This window comes from Stegodyphus dumicola, chromosome 6 (genome assembly GCF_044657685.1).
Source record: "Stegodyphus dumicola isolate Sdum_Otavi_A_Nest chromosome 6, ASM4465768v1".
In the NCBI taxonomy this organism is placed as follows: domain Eukaryota; kingdom Metazoa; phylum Arthropoda; class Arachnida; order Araneae; family Eresidae; genus Stegodyphus; species Stegodyphus dumicola.
Genome location: NC_140773.1, coordinates 228,728,691 through 228,742,223, shown reverse-complemented (window position 1 = coordinate 228,742,223; position 13,533 = coordinate 228,728,691).

The window sequence follows — 13,533 nt, the reverse complement described above, 5'->3', positions numbered from 1 at the left end:
CTTTCATAATTAGGCGTATTGTGTGATAAGTTCAACCCTTTTTTTTGCAGTCCAACTATCGCGATTTGAATCCGATCTGAAAGTGAAACTAAAATTCTGAGTGATTAATGAATTGAAAATCTGCACTCCGTTTGGCCGTTTCGAATTCTTTGATTATCTTCTTAAATATATTTGCTAATTTAGTGTTATTTTTATGTGCATTGTTCCTCGATAACAATCGAAGATTTGCAAACAGAGTTACTGAATTTTGGTATTTCTTTATGCTAAAATATGGCTTTCAAAATCCGGAAAAGTATTTTTGTCCCCTGGTCATATGCTTATAAAAGATAATATTTGGCATAGTTTAAATATACATCCTGCACTTTTATTTGGTGTTATGAATTGAGTGCACTGGTAAAATATTTAGTATTTTTGCATTGTGTTTTGTATGGATCTGGCATAATCTGTTTATTTTAGTTATCCTTTTAATTTGCTTTATATACTTCATTAAAATATGATAATGATTTAAATATTTTATCTTTTATATGAATTATCTTTAATATAACATAATCTGTTTATTTTCGTTATCTTTATTAATTTCTACATTGCATGTAATTTACAAGTTGCATTAAAGTATAATAGGATATAAATCTTTTATTTTTTATTTGAATTATCTTTTTATATTTTGCTTCGTGTAAATTATGTTACTAAAATTGCTTTTTTTTTAATTAATGCATAATTGTATTAGCCATCCTTCTCCTCTCTGTAGCTTTTGAAAATATTAAAGCCATTGTATGATTTAAAAACACTCTTATCTGTTTTCATAGGACGGATATTAAGCTATTTTAATTTTTATTAATCTTTAATAGTTAACTTTCTTTTTGCAATTTTGCAGCAGATGTTGTTAAACAAATTTAAACTGATACAAAGAACAGCAAAACATTACTATTGTTGTTCAGCTAAATATTTTTCGCTAATACAAAAGCGTTGAAGTGATACAAACTAAATAATTTCTTAATCGTTGGTGTGTATTACTTAAAACAGCTCAGCTCCCAGTAAATGTACAAAAACGTATAATGTACCTGTATTTCTGCGACACATATTTAAAAAAAATATATAATCTAGAAGTTTCTATGAAACTTTATTTTAAAACTGAAAAACTCACTTGAAGCTTTCATGAAATAAATCATAATTTAAAAGAACAACAGCACATTTTTGTTCAAACTAAAAACTGCTTATTCTGTAAAAATCGTGTAATTTATTACAGTAATATGAATTAGAATGTGTTGTTTCGACTCTATGAAATGTTATATAGTCAAAATAATCTAAAAATTTTACTAAAATTTAATTTATTAGCCCAAAGGGGCTATTAATTTCATTTTGGCATTTTGCATTGGTTCACTATAAACGGCATTTCACTTTTCAAATTGTTGCCACCAAACGTAGAGCCCTGCATTATATTTAAAGAAATTGGAACTACTCTTATATACGCCCTCGCTTGAAATTTCTCGCCAAATATTTTTGACGAGAAACTCCACGGTGCCATCTTGATATCTAAATTTTTTGTCTACATTTCAAACTTTAAGCGTAAATTGTCTCCAAAACGTGGTTTACGCCAATTTAAAAACCATGTTTTGAACACACAATTTAAGCGAAAAATCCGAAACAAAAAATGGTGAAAGTATAGTTTAGGGTACCCCTTGGCGATTTTTGGCAGTACATGGATACCGAGTTTGTGCAATTCTTTGACTCATTATTTTGGCTTGCGAAGTGACAAAAATCGCTGCTACACGAAGCCAAAATAACAAGACAAACAATTGCACAAATTTGGTACACATCGACCTATTTTCACTTAAAAAAAAATCCCCGAATTGCACAAAAATGACATTGTGCACTCCTTTGACTTTATCCATGTACACGCCAACCTATTTTCACTTAAAAAAAATCCCAGGATTGCACAAACTTGCATTGAGCACTCCCTTTATTTGTCCATGTACACATCGATATATTTTCACTTAAAAAGTCAAAGGAGCCCCCAGTTCTACAATATAAACAAACAAAAAATACATAATCTCAATAAAATACATTTCAAACCAAACAATAAAATAACCTAAAAAAGGAAAAACATTTAAGCACTACTAATAGCAGATATTCACTTACTCTATTTAGAAGTTCCTTCGTCTTTAGTCCGTGGCACACAAAATTCCTTAACAGTATCCAAAAACTTCCTAAAATTATCTGAATTCGAATTCGTATATCGGCATTGTCACATAAATTCATAAAAATAAGAGTAAAAATATCCTGCGTACTTTCCGACTGTCAACACTTTTTTCGAAAATCTCTCTTCACCACACTTCTGTCTTGATGATTTTCGAGTTCGCTTCGTAAACCCAGAGCCGCATAAAAATCAAAATATCAATCATACTCAAATGACTTTTTTCAAACCAGGTACCCTTTCTGATCGAATACTTCACATAGTGACCATCTGAACCTTTCTTCCTACAAACCCATTCAAATCCATCTAAACGGTTTTTACGTTCGACTAGATGCATATCCTTCCTACTTACAGGACACTTGTAATGGCTACTAAGTAAACCTTCATTTACAAACCACTCAATTAACGCTGTTTTCTCCTTTCGTTCCAAATCGAACAGAAACTTCAAATTAATCTTACTACATTCAGACATTTTACCGTCTAAACAATCAAACCAACACCCACACCATAAAACGCTTACAAAACATCTCATGATTCAAAATTTCCCAGAATCATGCATCCAATTACATCACAATAGGGTTTCCATAGCATTCAACGACTCAGGTTACCATAAATGGAGCAACAACTTGGTGATAAATGAAACAACAACTTTGTCATAATACAAGGGTACCTTAATACCTTAAAGTCTACTCTCACCCAAAAAAATTAGATAGCAAAAACGTAAAGTTTCTAACCGAAAATATTTGACAAGAATCCATGTACACAGCATCCTGTTTAAACTTAAAAAACTGCTAATCTTTGGAATATGGTAACAGGTAGTTTGGCGACATTTGGTAAGGCGATAAAGGTTACTAACTAGGACTTTAGCAGTGTACATGGATAAAGCCAAGAATGTGCGCAATGCCATTTTTATGCAATTCTGGGATGTTTTTTTGGTTGATCTTTGGATTATGGTAACTCGGCGATTTTTTGGTGAAAATTTGGTGACCAACTCTGCTACAGCAACCCTCTATTTTTTTTTTTTGCCACCATTTTGTCTTCACGAAGTAAAGACATCTTTCTTTTTTTTCTTTTCTTTTTTTTTTTTTTTTACTTACACAACACTTTTTCCAACAATCTACTAGCTGAATTACACTTATGCTAGAAATTTTATGTAACAAAACTGCTTAATCATGACAAATATTAACTGCAAAATTGGGAAAAAGTGCACAATCGCAAACTCCTTGCGTGTTTTTCAGAATAGCACATACACATAAACCATTTACACATCGACTTACTTTTACTTAAAAAAACATCCCAGAATTGCACAAAAATAGCATTGCACACACTCTTAACTTTATCCATCTACACTGCTATTTTCTCATAAATTACAAAAATTTGCACGAAAATGCAGGAAAATTTTCTTACACATATATGAAATTACCTGATCATGAAAAAGTATATACCCTTTCCAAGGATGAACATTTCCATGTATAAAATAAATAAAATATCCAAAAGCTTTTACCTCTAAATTATCTATTATATTATAAACATCACCAATGAATTTATACGCAAACATTAAAAATAATTACAAATACTTAGTGTCAAATATTTAAATTATTTCCATACACGTTTACTTCAACTAAAACGTATACAGTCAAAAGTCGTTAATTCGGACACCCATAATTCGGAATGATCTATAATCCGGACCTCAAAACTAAAAACTTTCTGCGCATGCGCCGCGTTGACACATGCGCATAGGCGTTTACGCGTGCGCGTAAGACCTTTTACTACTGCGCATATGAGTGTGTGCAAGTGCAGAATACGTTTTCGCGTCCGCGTTTTATGTATAATAGACGTATAAGCTATAATTATCTATTTCAGTTAATGTTGATGATTGCGTTGTTCCTTAATTTTCGAATTGGATCCGGTTTATTATTTTTTGCAGACTGTAAGACCAATTTTATAAAAGTAAGCTTAAACTTATATCAAATAGAATTTCCGATATATATTTGTTAATATGTAAAGGATCTAAAGCGAAAGTATGTTTTGAAATCCGAAATCTGTTTATCAATTTCAGGCTGCTCGGTGGGGGGAACGCCGGGCGAGCGCAGCGCATAATGAATTGGAAGTTGATCTGTCAGCACTATCCTTATCTTCAGCGCAGATGTTTTTATTTTATTTGGCTTATAATTCCTTACCAAATGTAGTATTTCATCTCGATATGCTCCGTCTTTGATATGATTTAAAACAAGTTCCTCGAGTGACAGAGGTTATTGAAAACAAAAAAATTTCGATTGACAAATTAGTCGGTGTTCTTGACACAGCAATTATAGGACTTGAAGAGCGGAACTTTGTAACTGAACAAGAAATGATGTCTGTTTAATAGAATTAAAGAGAAAGTATTATCACATGAAATGAAGCAAAACTTAAACAACTTACATTGAAAGAAATGTTTAATAAAGTAAACAAATAAATATTAAGCTTTTTCTTTTTGTAAATTTTGATACCCTTTAGATCATAATTGTTCTTTATTTCATAAATTACGGTTTCATATTTTTAATTTTAGAATTTCTGCATGCCATCTTACGCGATTTAAACTGATGATCTATGATCCGGAAAAATCGATAATCCGGAATTGCCGAAGTCCCGACGAGTCCGGATTAACGACTTTTGACTGTATCAAATTCCTACAAACATAAAATTCACAAAATAACTATCATTTAATTAAAATATAACTAAACCATGTACACGTCAACTTATTTTTATTTAAGATAACATCCCAGAATTGCACAAAAATGGCATTGCGCACACTCTTCACTATATCCATGTACACTGCTTTTTTCTCATAAATTAGAAAAATTTCACGAAAATGCATGAAAATATTCAACTTATTCTACTCAAACGTATTCCAAAATACTACAAACATATAACTCACAAAATCACGATCATTAAATTAAAATATAACTAAATTAAAAAACACTACCTAAAATATAAATAAACACATACATTAAATTAATAAAAATTAGATTACAATCCTAATTACTTTAAACTAAATCATTGCTAATGACAATTTTCCAATAATACCATTTTAATTTATTTACTCCTTACATTTAGAACAATGCATAAAAATAATATCCTCAAATGATTAAAAATACTAACTTACCTAATCTTCTTCAGAATCTTCATTACGTGGCACACACACTTTCCTACAGAAAGAGTTCCAATCGGCTGCAGTACTACTGCTAATTTCTAAATCCGAAATCCAGTAGTGAACTGGCAGTCTATTCACCAAGTAATAAGAAATTAATAAAATTTCACCCATACTCAAACTACTTTCAGCAAGCCACGTACCCTTCCTTACACTCTTTCACAAAATGTCCATTTTCACCAGATTTCTTGCACCGCCATTCAAACTTATCTGTAATATCCTTCCTTTCACACAATCTCAGCTTATTATTATCAGATAAACGCATTAAAAATTTAGAATTCACTTTACATAGTGCCATGCAATCCGAAAATTAATCAACACTATTTCACATAACACACAATGAAGCTTAATACAAAATAATTTTTCCAAATGTACCCCCTTTTCCGATTAAAGAACTGTAATTCGTCCATTAATGTCACATGACATATCTCATGATCTCCCATTTCCCTCACACAAAATAATGCGTAATCGGAACTGAGTACTTCTCACATTATTACCAAAGTCCTAGGTAGTAACCTTTATCGCCTCCAAAATGTCGCCAAACTACCTGTTACCATATTCCAAAGATCAGCCGTTTTTTTAAGTGAAAATTGGTTGACGTGTACATGGCTACCGTGTATGTGCAATTCTTAAAAACGCGGCAAGCAGTGGGCGATTCTGCACTTTCTCCCAATTTCGCACCTAATCTTCGTCACGATTAAGCACTTTTGTTCCATAAAAGTTCTAGCATAAGTGTAATTCGGCTAGCAGATTGTTGGGAAAAAATGTTGAGAAAAAAAAAAAAAAAAAAAAAAAAAAACCTTTACTTTGTGAAAACAAAATAAAAAAAAAAGCCTTTACTTTGTGAAAACAAAATGGCGTCCCAAACAAAACTAGCAGGTTGCTGTAGCAGGGTTGGTTGCCACATTTTCGCCAAAAATTGCCAAGTTACCATAATCCAAAGATTAACCAAAAAAACATCTACGAATTGCACAATCTAGGCATCGAAGAAATCTACGAACTATGCACACCTCGCTTTAGTAAATTAACATAACTATAAATTTCAAAGAATACCATGTACACAGCATTCTGTTTAAACTTGAAAAAGCATCTATGAATTGCACAATCTAGGCACTGCACACAAAACAACAAAATAAACTAAAATAAAGTACAAGTAATTCAAAAAAACAACAATAACAACAGAAATTCACTGTAAAAAAACAATGAACATAACATTCTACAAAATGAAAACAATAAAATAAAATGCGCTTACCATAATGGATTCTTCTTCAGACAGCAGAATGTAGCTTTAACATGCCGCCACATACTCTCTATGGTATTTATATGACAGCCAGACTCGCTGTCCACAAAATTCATACTATGGTTCATAAATAAATGTTCAAAACATTTTTTTCCTAAATCCTTGTAAGATTTCCAGCCATCCGAAAATTAGTTGTACAAGGCTCAATCCACTCTTTAATACGCTGCATCAGCCTTTCCTTACTTCTGTGTTGCACAGCCACTAAAATAATCTCCGAGACCTTCTTGCAACCACGTATCTCATTGCAACATACGCCATTTCAAAACATGCACGACACGAACCAACGAGCAATTAAACCACTCCAGCAAAAGGGTTTTCAACGCCAAAAGGGTTACCATATGACACCCAATAGTGCCAAAAGCCAGCGCAGAACACATATAACCACATTGGTGATCTTAATGTGCATATAAGAGTAGAGCAAAGAAATTAAATAATGAAGAATCTGCGTGAATGCATGTTTCTCGCATTGGGAAAAAGCAACAGCACATAGAAACATCAAATTTTGAATAATGTAGTCCTCCGCTCGATTATGGGCATCTGGAAGCCCAAATTTAGAATTTATTTTATTATCTGTTTCATATTTTGCGAAACTTTAACAAATTTTTGATTAACAAACTCAACGGCTTCAAAGTGAGCAATGGCAACACTGTATGGAAAAAAAAATTATATCCAATGTATGAAACTGTTTATCAGAAATTCTAAAGATATGCTCTTTTCAAGCATTTTGTGATATTGCTGTTGAATTGAATTTTATGGTTTAAGTGCAAAGAGCATGATATTTAATAAATTAAGGTAACACAAAATGTTAGAAAAAACACCCCTTTTGGATGTAATATAAGTTCTGAAAGCTTTCAAAATTTTTTAATATATTTATATTGTAATGTATTTTGCAGTAATTGACAAAATAACAGATAATCTTCTTAGTAAAACATAAATTTTATTTTTATTTTACGTAGATAGATAATTTGGAAACAGTCTTTTAGTTACAAATTTTTCATGCGTCTTCTAGCTGGTAAAACTTCAGAATCTAATTTTAAACAATTTATTATGTTGCTAAGCAAAAGTTACATCATACAAATATGGCATTGCCACTTTAGTAATAAATATAGTTATTTGTTAAATAACAAGATATTACAATATATATGTTATAATTCTTCATATATAGAAAAGTAATAGTTTGTTAGAAGATCACTATAGCAGTCACTTTATGTGATTATTGCATATGTAAATAATAAATAGTGTTAATACAATTATTTTCCATGTAGTAGGCTGATTAAGGTTAAGCATGTCCTTAAAAACTGAAATTGCTGAAATGTAAATGAGTCTCTTTTAGCTTGAAGTGAATTTTAACTGCCAAAATAATAAATACTCTACGAATTTTATGCCATCCTGATCAGGATAATGGTTAGTGATGCTGACTGCCATTTTGCGGAATCAAAGTTTGAATCTCAGAAAAGGCGTGGATATTTGTAAGGGCCTGCTGTCTGTGCAGCATAGGGACAATTAAAATACTGCTGAAAGGAAAATCTTGATTTGGTGGTTGTAAAAGAGGGGTACTAGATCCTCAGTTTCATCCTCCAGGGTGTTTTATTTCAAAACTCGAGCGGAGCTGCAGCGAGCACTGTGGACTCTACGTTTATGACCAATGGAAAGATTATAGTATCCTATCCACTTCTATCTGGACATGTCACATATAAATATGTACAAAAGCAATTGATATATGAGGCTTTTCTGTTAACAAGGTGCCAACTACCGAATGTGCATCAGTGTAGCAATTACAATAGTCTGTTTAGATTGTATCTGCAATACCATCACTGTGAGCAAGTTTGAAGAATGAACTTCATCCAATAATTTTACATCCTGTATTGAAGTGCACAGTCATTTTGCATTGAATTTGTGCAGTTATATGATGCTTTGTAAGTAGAAACAAATCACTGGGTGCATGGAACAATAGTTTCATTCACCCGTTGTACACAATGATCTATTTTCAATTACAAAAACATTAGAGAATTGTACAATTTTGAATGGCGCACAGTGTTGGCATTGGCCAGATATGTAATTAAGCATTACATATCTGGTTGTAATGAAAGTTTTCCACCAAAACACATTCTTAATAAAGATAAAAAAAATAAACATGAGAGCAGCAATTTTAGTGCAGGTAGTATTCACCACCCAAATCTGATTTTCTGCCAACGTTTTGGTAGTTTTTCAAAGCCTTCAGCTGAGAAACTTGGTGGCTGTGAGTCCAAAAATGAATCAACATCATTTTGGACATGCAGAATGGCAGATAGCACTGGCAAGATGTAGCTGCAGGTAGGAAAAAAGGTAGAAGTCCAAAAGAGTGAAGTCGAGGCTATATAATGGGTGTGGCAAAAGTCTCCGTTCGCGTCCGGTGAATGCAGACACTTATGGCCTTGCATTATTTTGATGGAATATTACCTTTTTGATTTGCATTTTAGTTCAACGTTTTTCCTTGATAAGAGTGTTGACACGGACTAGTGACTTCGCTGTATACGTTACATTAAAGGGTTTTACCTTTTCCCAGATACTCTTTATGGATAATTCCATGGCAGCTGCACCAGACACAAAGCATATCTTTTTGTTAGTCAAATTGCTCTTTGCAACGTTGCCGACGGGTGCAGACCAAACCCCTTTTCGGGCTTGTGTTGTTGAAGTAAATCCACTTTTCATCACAAGTGATGATCCGGTCCAGAATTTTGTTCTTGCATTGATATTCGAACAGATTAGTGTAGGTTCCAACATATCTGTCCTTATCTTTTAGCTCATACGGCACCCAGCGAGTGAACTCGTATAGCGCAACTAATGGACATGGCACTAACATCCAACTCCTTAGCAAGCTCTCGAGTGCTTGCATACTGATCTTCTGCCACAGGTTCTTGCAGGCGGGCCTCATCAACATCAATAGGCTGGCCAGAGCATTCTGCTTCTTGAATGTCATAGTCCTTGTTTTTGAACTTTAGGTACCTAACGTTCACAGTGCCACATGACAGAACATTAGCACCTAAAGCTGTTCACATGATTTAGTGACATTCTGTAGCTGACGTTTTGCAGCAGAACTGGAAGTGAATGATGGTTCTAATCTGGTAGCATCATAGCTCCATTATAGACATCTTGTACTTAATTATAATGATATTTGTTTTACAACACATTGTTCTAAAGCAAGTGTCTTTCTTTTAAATGCAAAATATATTTGATAAAATATGATCGAATACGCCAGCGTAAACCTGTTTGGGTGGATGATATTTGTGGTGGCTGGAAACTTTTTTGCAACCCAATATACAGTACAAAGTCCATAATCCATACGTCCATTATCCGGAATGATCTATAATCCGGACCTCAAAGCTACAAACTTTACACATGCCCGTAAAGAATGCACATACATTACACATGCACGCGTTGAAAGAAATGTTTAATAAAGTAAACAAATTAATATTAAGCTTTTTTTTTGTAAAATTTGATACCCTTTAGATCATAATTGTTCTTTATTTCATAAATTACGGTTTCATGTTTTTAATTGTATAATTTCTGAATGCCATCTTACCAGATTTAAATTGATGATCTATAATCTGGAATTGCCAAGGAGTCTGGATTACAGACTACTGTATTACATTAGGTGCTGTTTGACATCCATAATTTGAGCTGAAATTCTCATAATATATTCTTTAGAACCACACAATTCAAATAACTTTTTTCCTATTATGTATTGTTCCCTAATGATAAAGGCGTTTGAGTGATCATCTGTCGTCTTCATTAGGAAAGTAAAATTTACTTGTTTGTCAGAAATTGTGTGATAATCTAGTATGGGTCCTATATTTGCAATTTTTAAATTTTTATTTTGACTTAATATAAACTAATTTACATTATTCTTTAACTAAATGTGTAACATCTTCATACATTTTTATATAACAGTTACTATTTCTGATTAAGCTTTGTAATCATTTATGGAATTTTATGACTTTTTTCACATTCCATTTGTATTCTCATACTCTTTTTTTTTTTTTTTTTTTTGGTTAGAAATTAAGGAAATGGGGAGAGACGAAACAAAATGCACTAAACATAATGGAACTACTCTTATATGCACCCTCAGGTCGCCAAATTTCTCGCCACTCCACGGTGCCATATTACTATCTAAATTTTGTGTCTACATTTCAAACTTTAAGCCTTAAATTTCTCCAAAAACGCGGTTTTCACACATGCAAAAACCACATTTTGAACACACAATTTAAGCTAAAAATTCAAAACAAAAACAAAAAATTTAGATAACAAAAACGTAAAGTTTCTAACCAAAAATATTTGACAAGAATCCATGTACACAGCGATATGTTTTAACTTAAATAAAACATCTACGAATTGCACAATCTAGGCAACGAACAGATCTACGAACTGTGCACACCTCGCTTTAATAAATTAACATAACAAAAATAAATTTCAAAGAGTACCATGTACACAGCATTCTGTTTAAACTTTAAAAAAATCTACGAATTGCACAATCTAGGCATTGCGCACAAATCAACAAAATAAACTAAAATAAATTACGAACAATTCAAATAACAACAGAAATTCATGGTAAAAAAACAATGAATATAACATTCTACAAAATAAAAAGCACTTACAATAAAAACAATAAAATAAAATACATACATGCGTGAATTAAATTTTGGCAGTCACACAGCGTCTGTCAACAAAAGTGCCACGATTTTGCTATATCACATATCTTTCTGGGATTCAAAATTAACGTAAACGATAAAAACTTCCTTTAAAGTTAACTTACTACACGAAAACCACAATCCAAATCTTAAACTTTGCTGACAGCCACATACTTTAGCAGCAACCATTTGACTGCAAACCCACACAAGTCTATCAGAAACACCATTCTTCGTCCGACTTCTCATATCAGCTCCGCATTTCGGACACGCCAAACTCCGTTTTAAAAGTCCTGACTCCCGCAGAAATTCCAAAAATGCACTTCTATCTGCGTAAACACACCCGTGAACAATAGACTAGTTAACAACTCCAACATCGTAACTTTTAATACTAGATTTACTACAATTACACACTATCTAAAATACGCGACTGAAATCTTGCCACCACATCTCTCATTGCAACATTCAAAATACGAACCAACGAGCAATTAAACCACTGCAGCAAAAGAGTTAAGTTTCAACATCAAAAGGGTTGCCATACAAACAGCATCATCCACCAAACCATCCGACGGCACAGAATCGCGCCAAAAACCAGTGCAGAGCACATATTGCCACATTTGGTGGTCTTAAGGCGCATATAAGAGTAGAGCCAACAATATAAATATGAACTAGATTTGTAAGTATGCAGGTTGGAAAGCAAATTTTTGTAATTTATTTTCATTAATAAAAGAATTCATGAATAATATTCATCTTCTTCTGAGGTGAACTCACAGTAATCTTTATGTAATTCATTACTGTAACATAAGAAAGAAAATCAGAGATATATTGGTTGTGTTTGATTACTTAATTTTAAAAAGAAATACAGTCAAAAGTCGTTAATTCGGACACCCATAATCCGGACCTCAAAGCTAAAAACTTTCTGCGCATACGCCGCGTTGACACATGCGCATAGGCGTTTACGCGTGCGTGTAAGACTTCTTACGACTGCGCATTTGCGTGTGCGCAAGCGCAGAATACGTTTTTGCGTGCACCTTTTATGTATAATGGACGGCATAATCTAAAATTATCTAATTATCTATTTCAGTTAATGTTGATGATTGCGTTGTTCCTTAATCTTCGAATTGGATCCGGATTATTATTTTTTGCAGACTGTAAGAGCAATACTATAAAAGTAAACTTGAACTTTCGATTATGTCAAATAGAATTTCCGATTCTGGAGCTCCCAAAGGATCGTACAAAACAAAAGTATGTTTCGATGTCCATCAAACAAAAAGTGGAATTGCTGCAAAAAATGGATAAAGACATGAAGAATGTGACAGAGAGGTTAGTGAAAACGAAAAAATTTCGATTGACAAGTTAGTCGGTATTCTCGGCACAGCAATTAACGGGACTTGAACAAAAACTGAACTTTGTAACTGAACAAAAAATTATGTCTGTTTATAGAATTAAAGAGAAAGTATTATCACATAAAACGAAGCAACTTAAACAACTTACATTGAAAGAAATGTTTAATAAAGTAAACAAATAAATATTAAGCTTTTTTTTTGTAAATTTTGATACCCGTTAGATCATAATTGTTCTTTATTTCATAAATTACGGTTTCATATTTTTAATTTTAGAATTTCTGCATGCCATCTTACCAGATTTAAACTGATGATCTATAATCCGGAAAAATCGATAATCCAGAATCGCTGAAGTCCCAACGAGTCCGGATTAACGACTTTTGACTCTATTGCATTTGAGCTATTGGATGAAGGAAGTGTATCTTTAGAAAAAAAATTTCTTGGTGAAACTGGCCTTTATTCATGCTAACAGAAAAAAATTCTTCAAATGCCTATACATGCAATCCATTTTATATCTTCAATGTGATTTAAAATCTGATGAGATAATTTCTTAAATATTTGCATTTTCTTGGTGTCTGTAGAGCATTTTAAAGGTTTCATTTCAATATTTACTAAAGTGAATTTTCATTTGTGGCTTAAAATTATAGAAAATTTAAATTCATCAAAAATATTTTTCAGAACAGTTTTTAATGTTAAAGAAGAATAATTCTACATCGGTTTTCCTTTCATAATCAGTTTTTAATGTAAAACCATCGTTATATCCAAAAGTAGAATTTTGCTTTGGTTTAAATATGAGATAGATGTACATATATTGTTCATATTAATATTTTTAAAATTCTTTT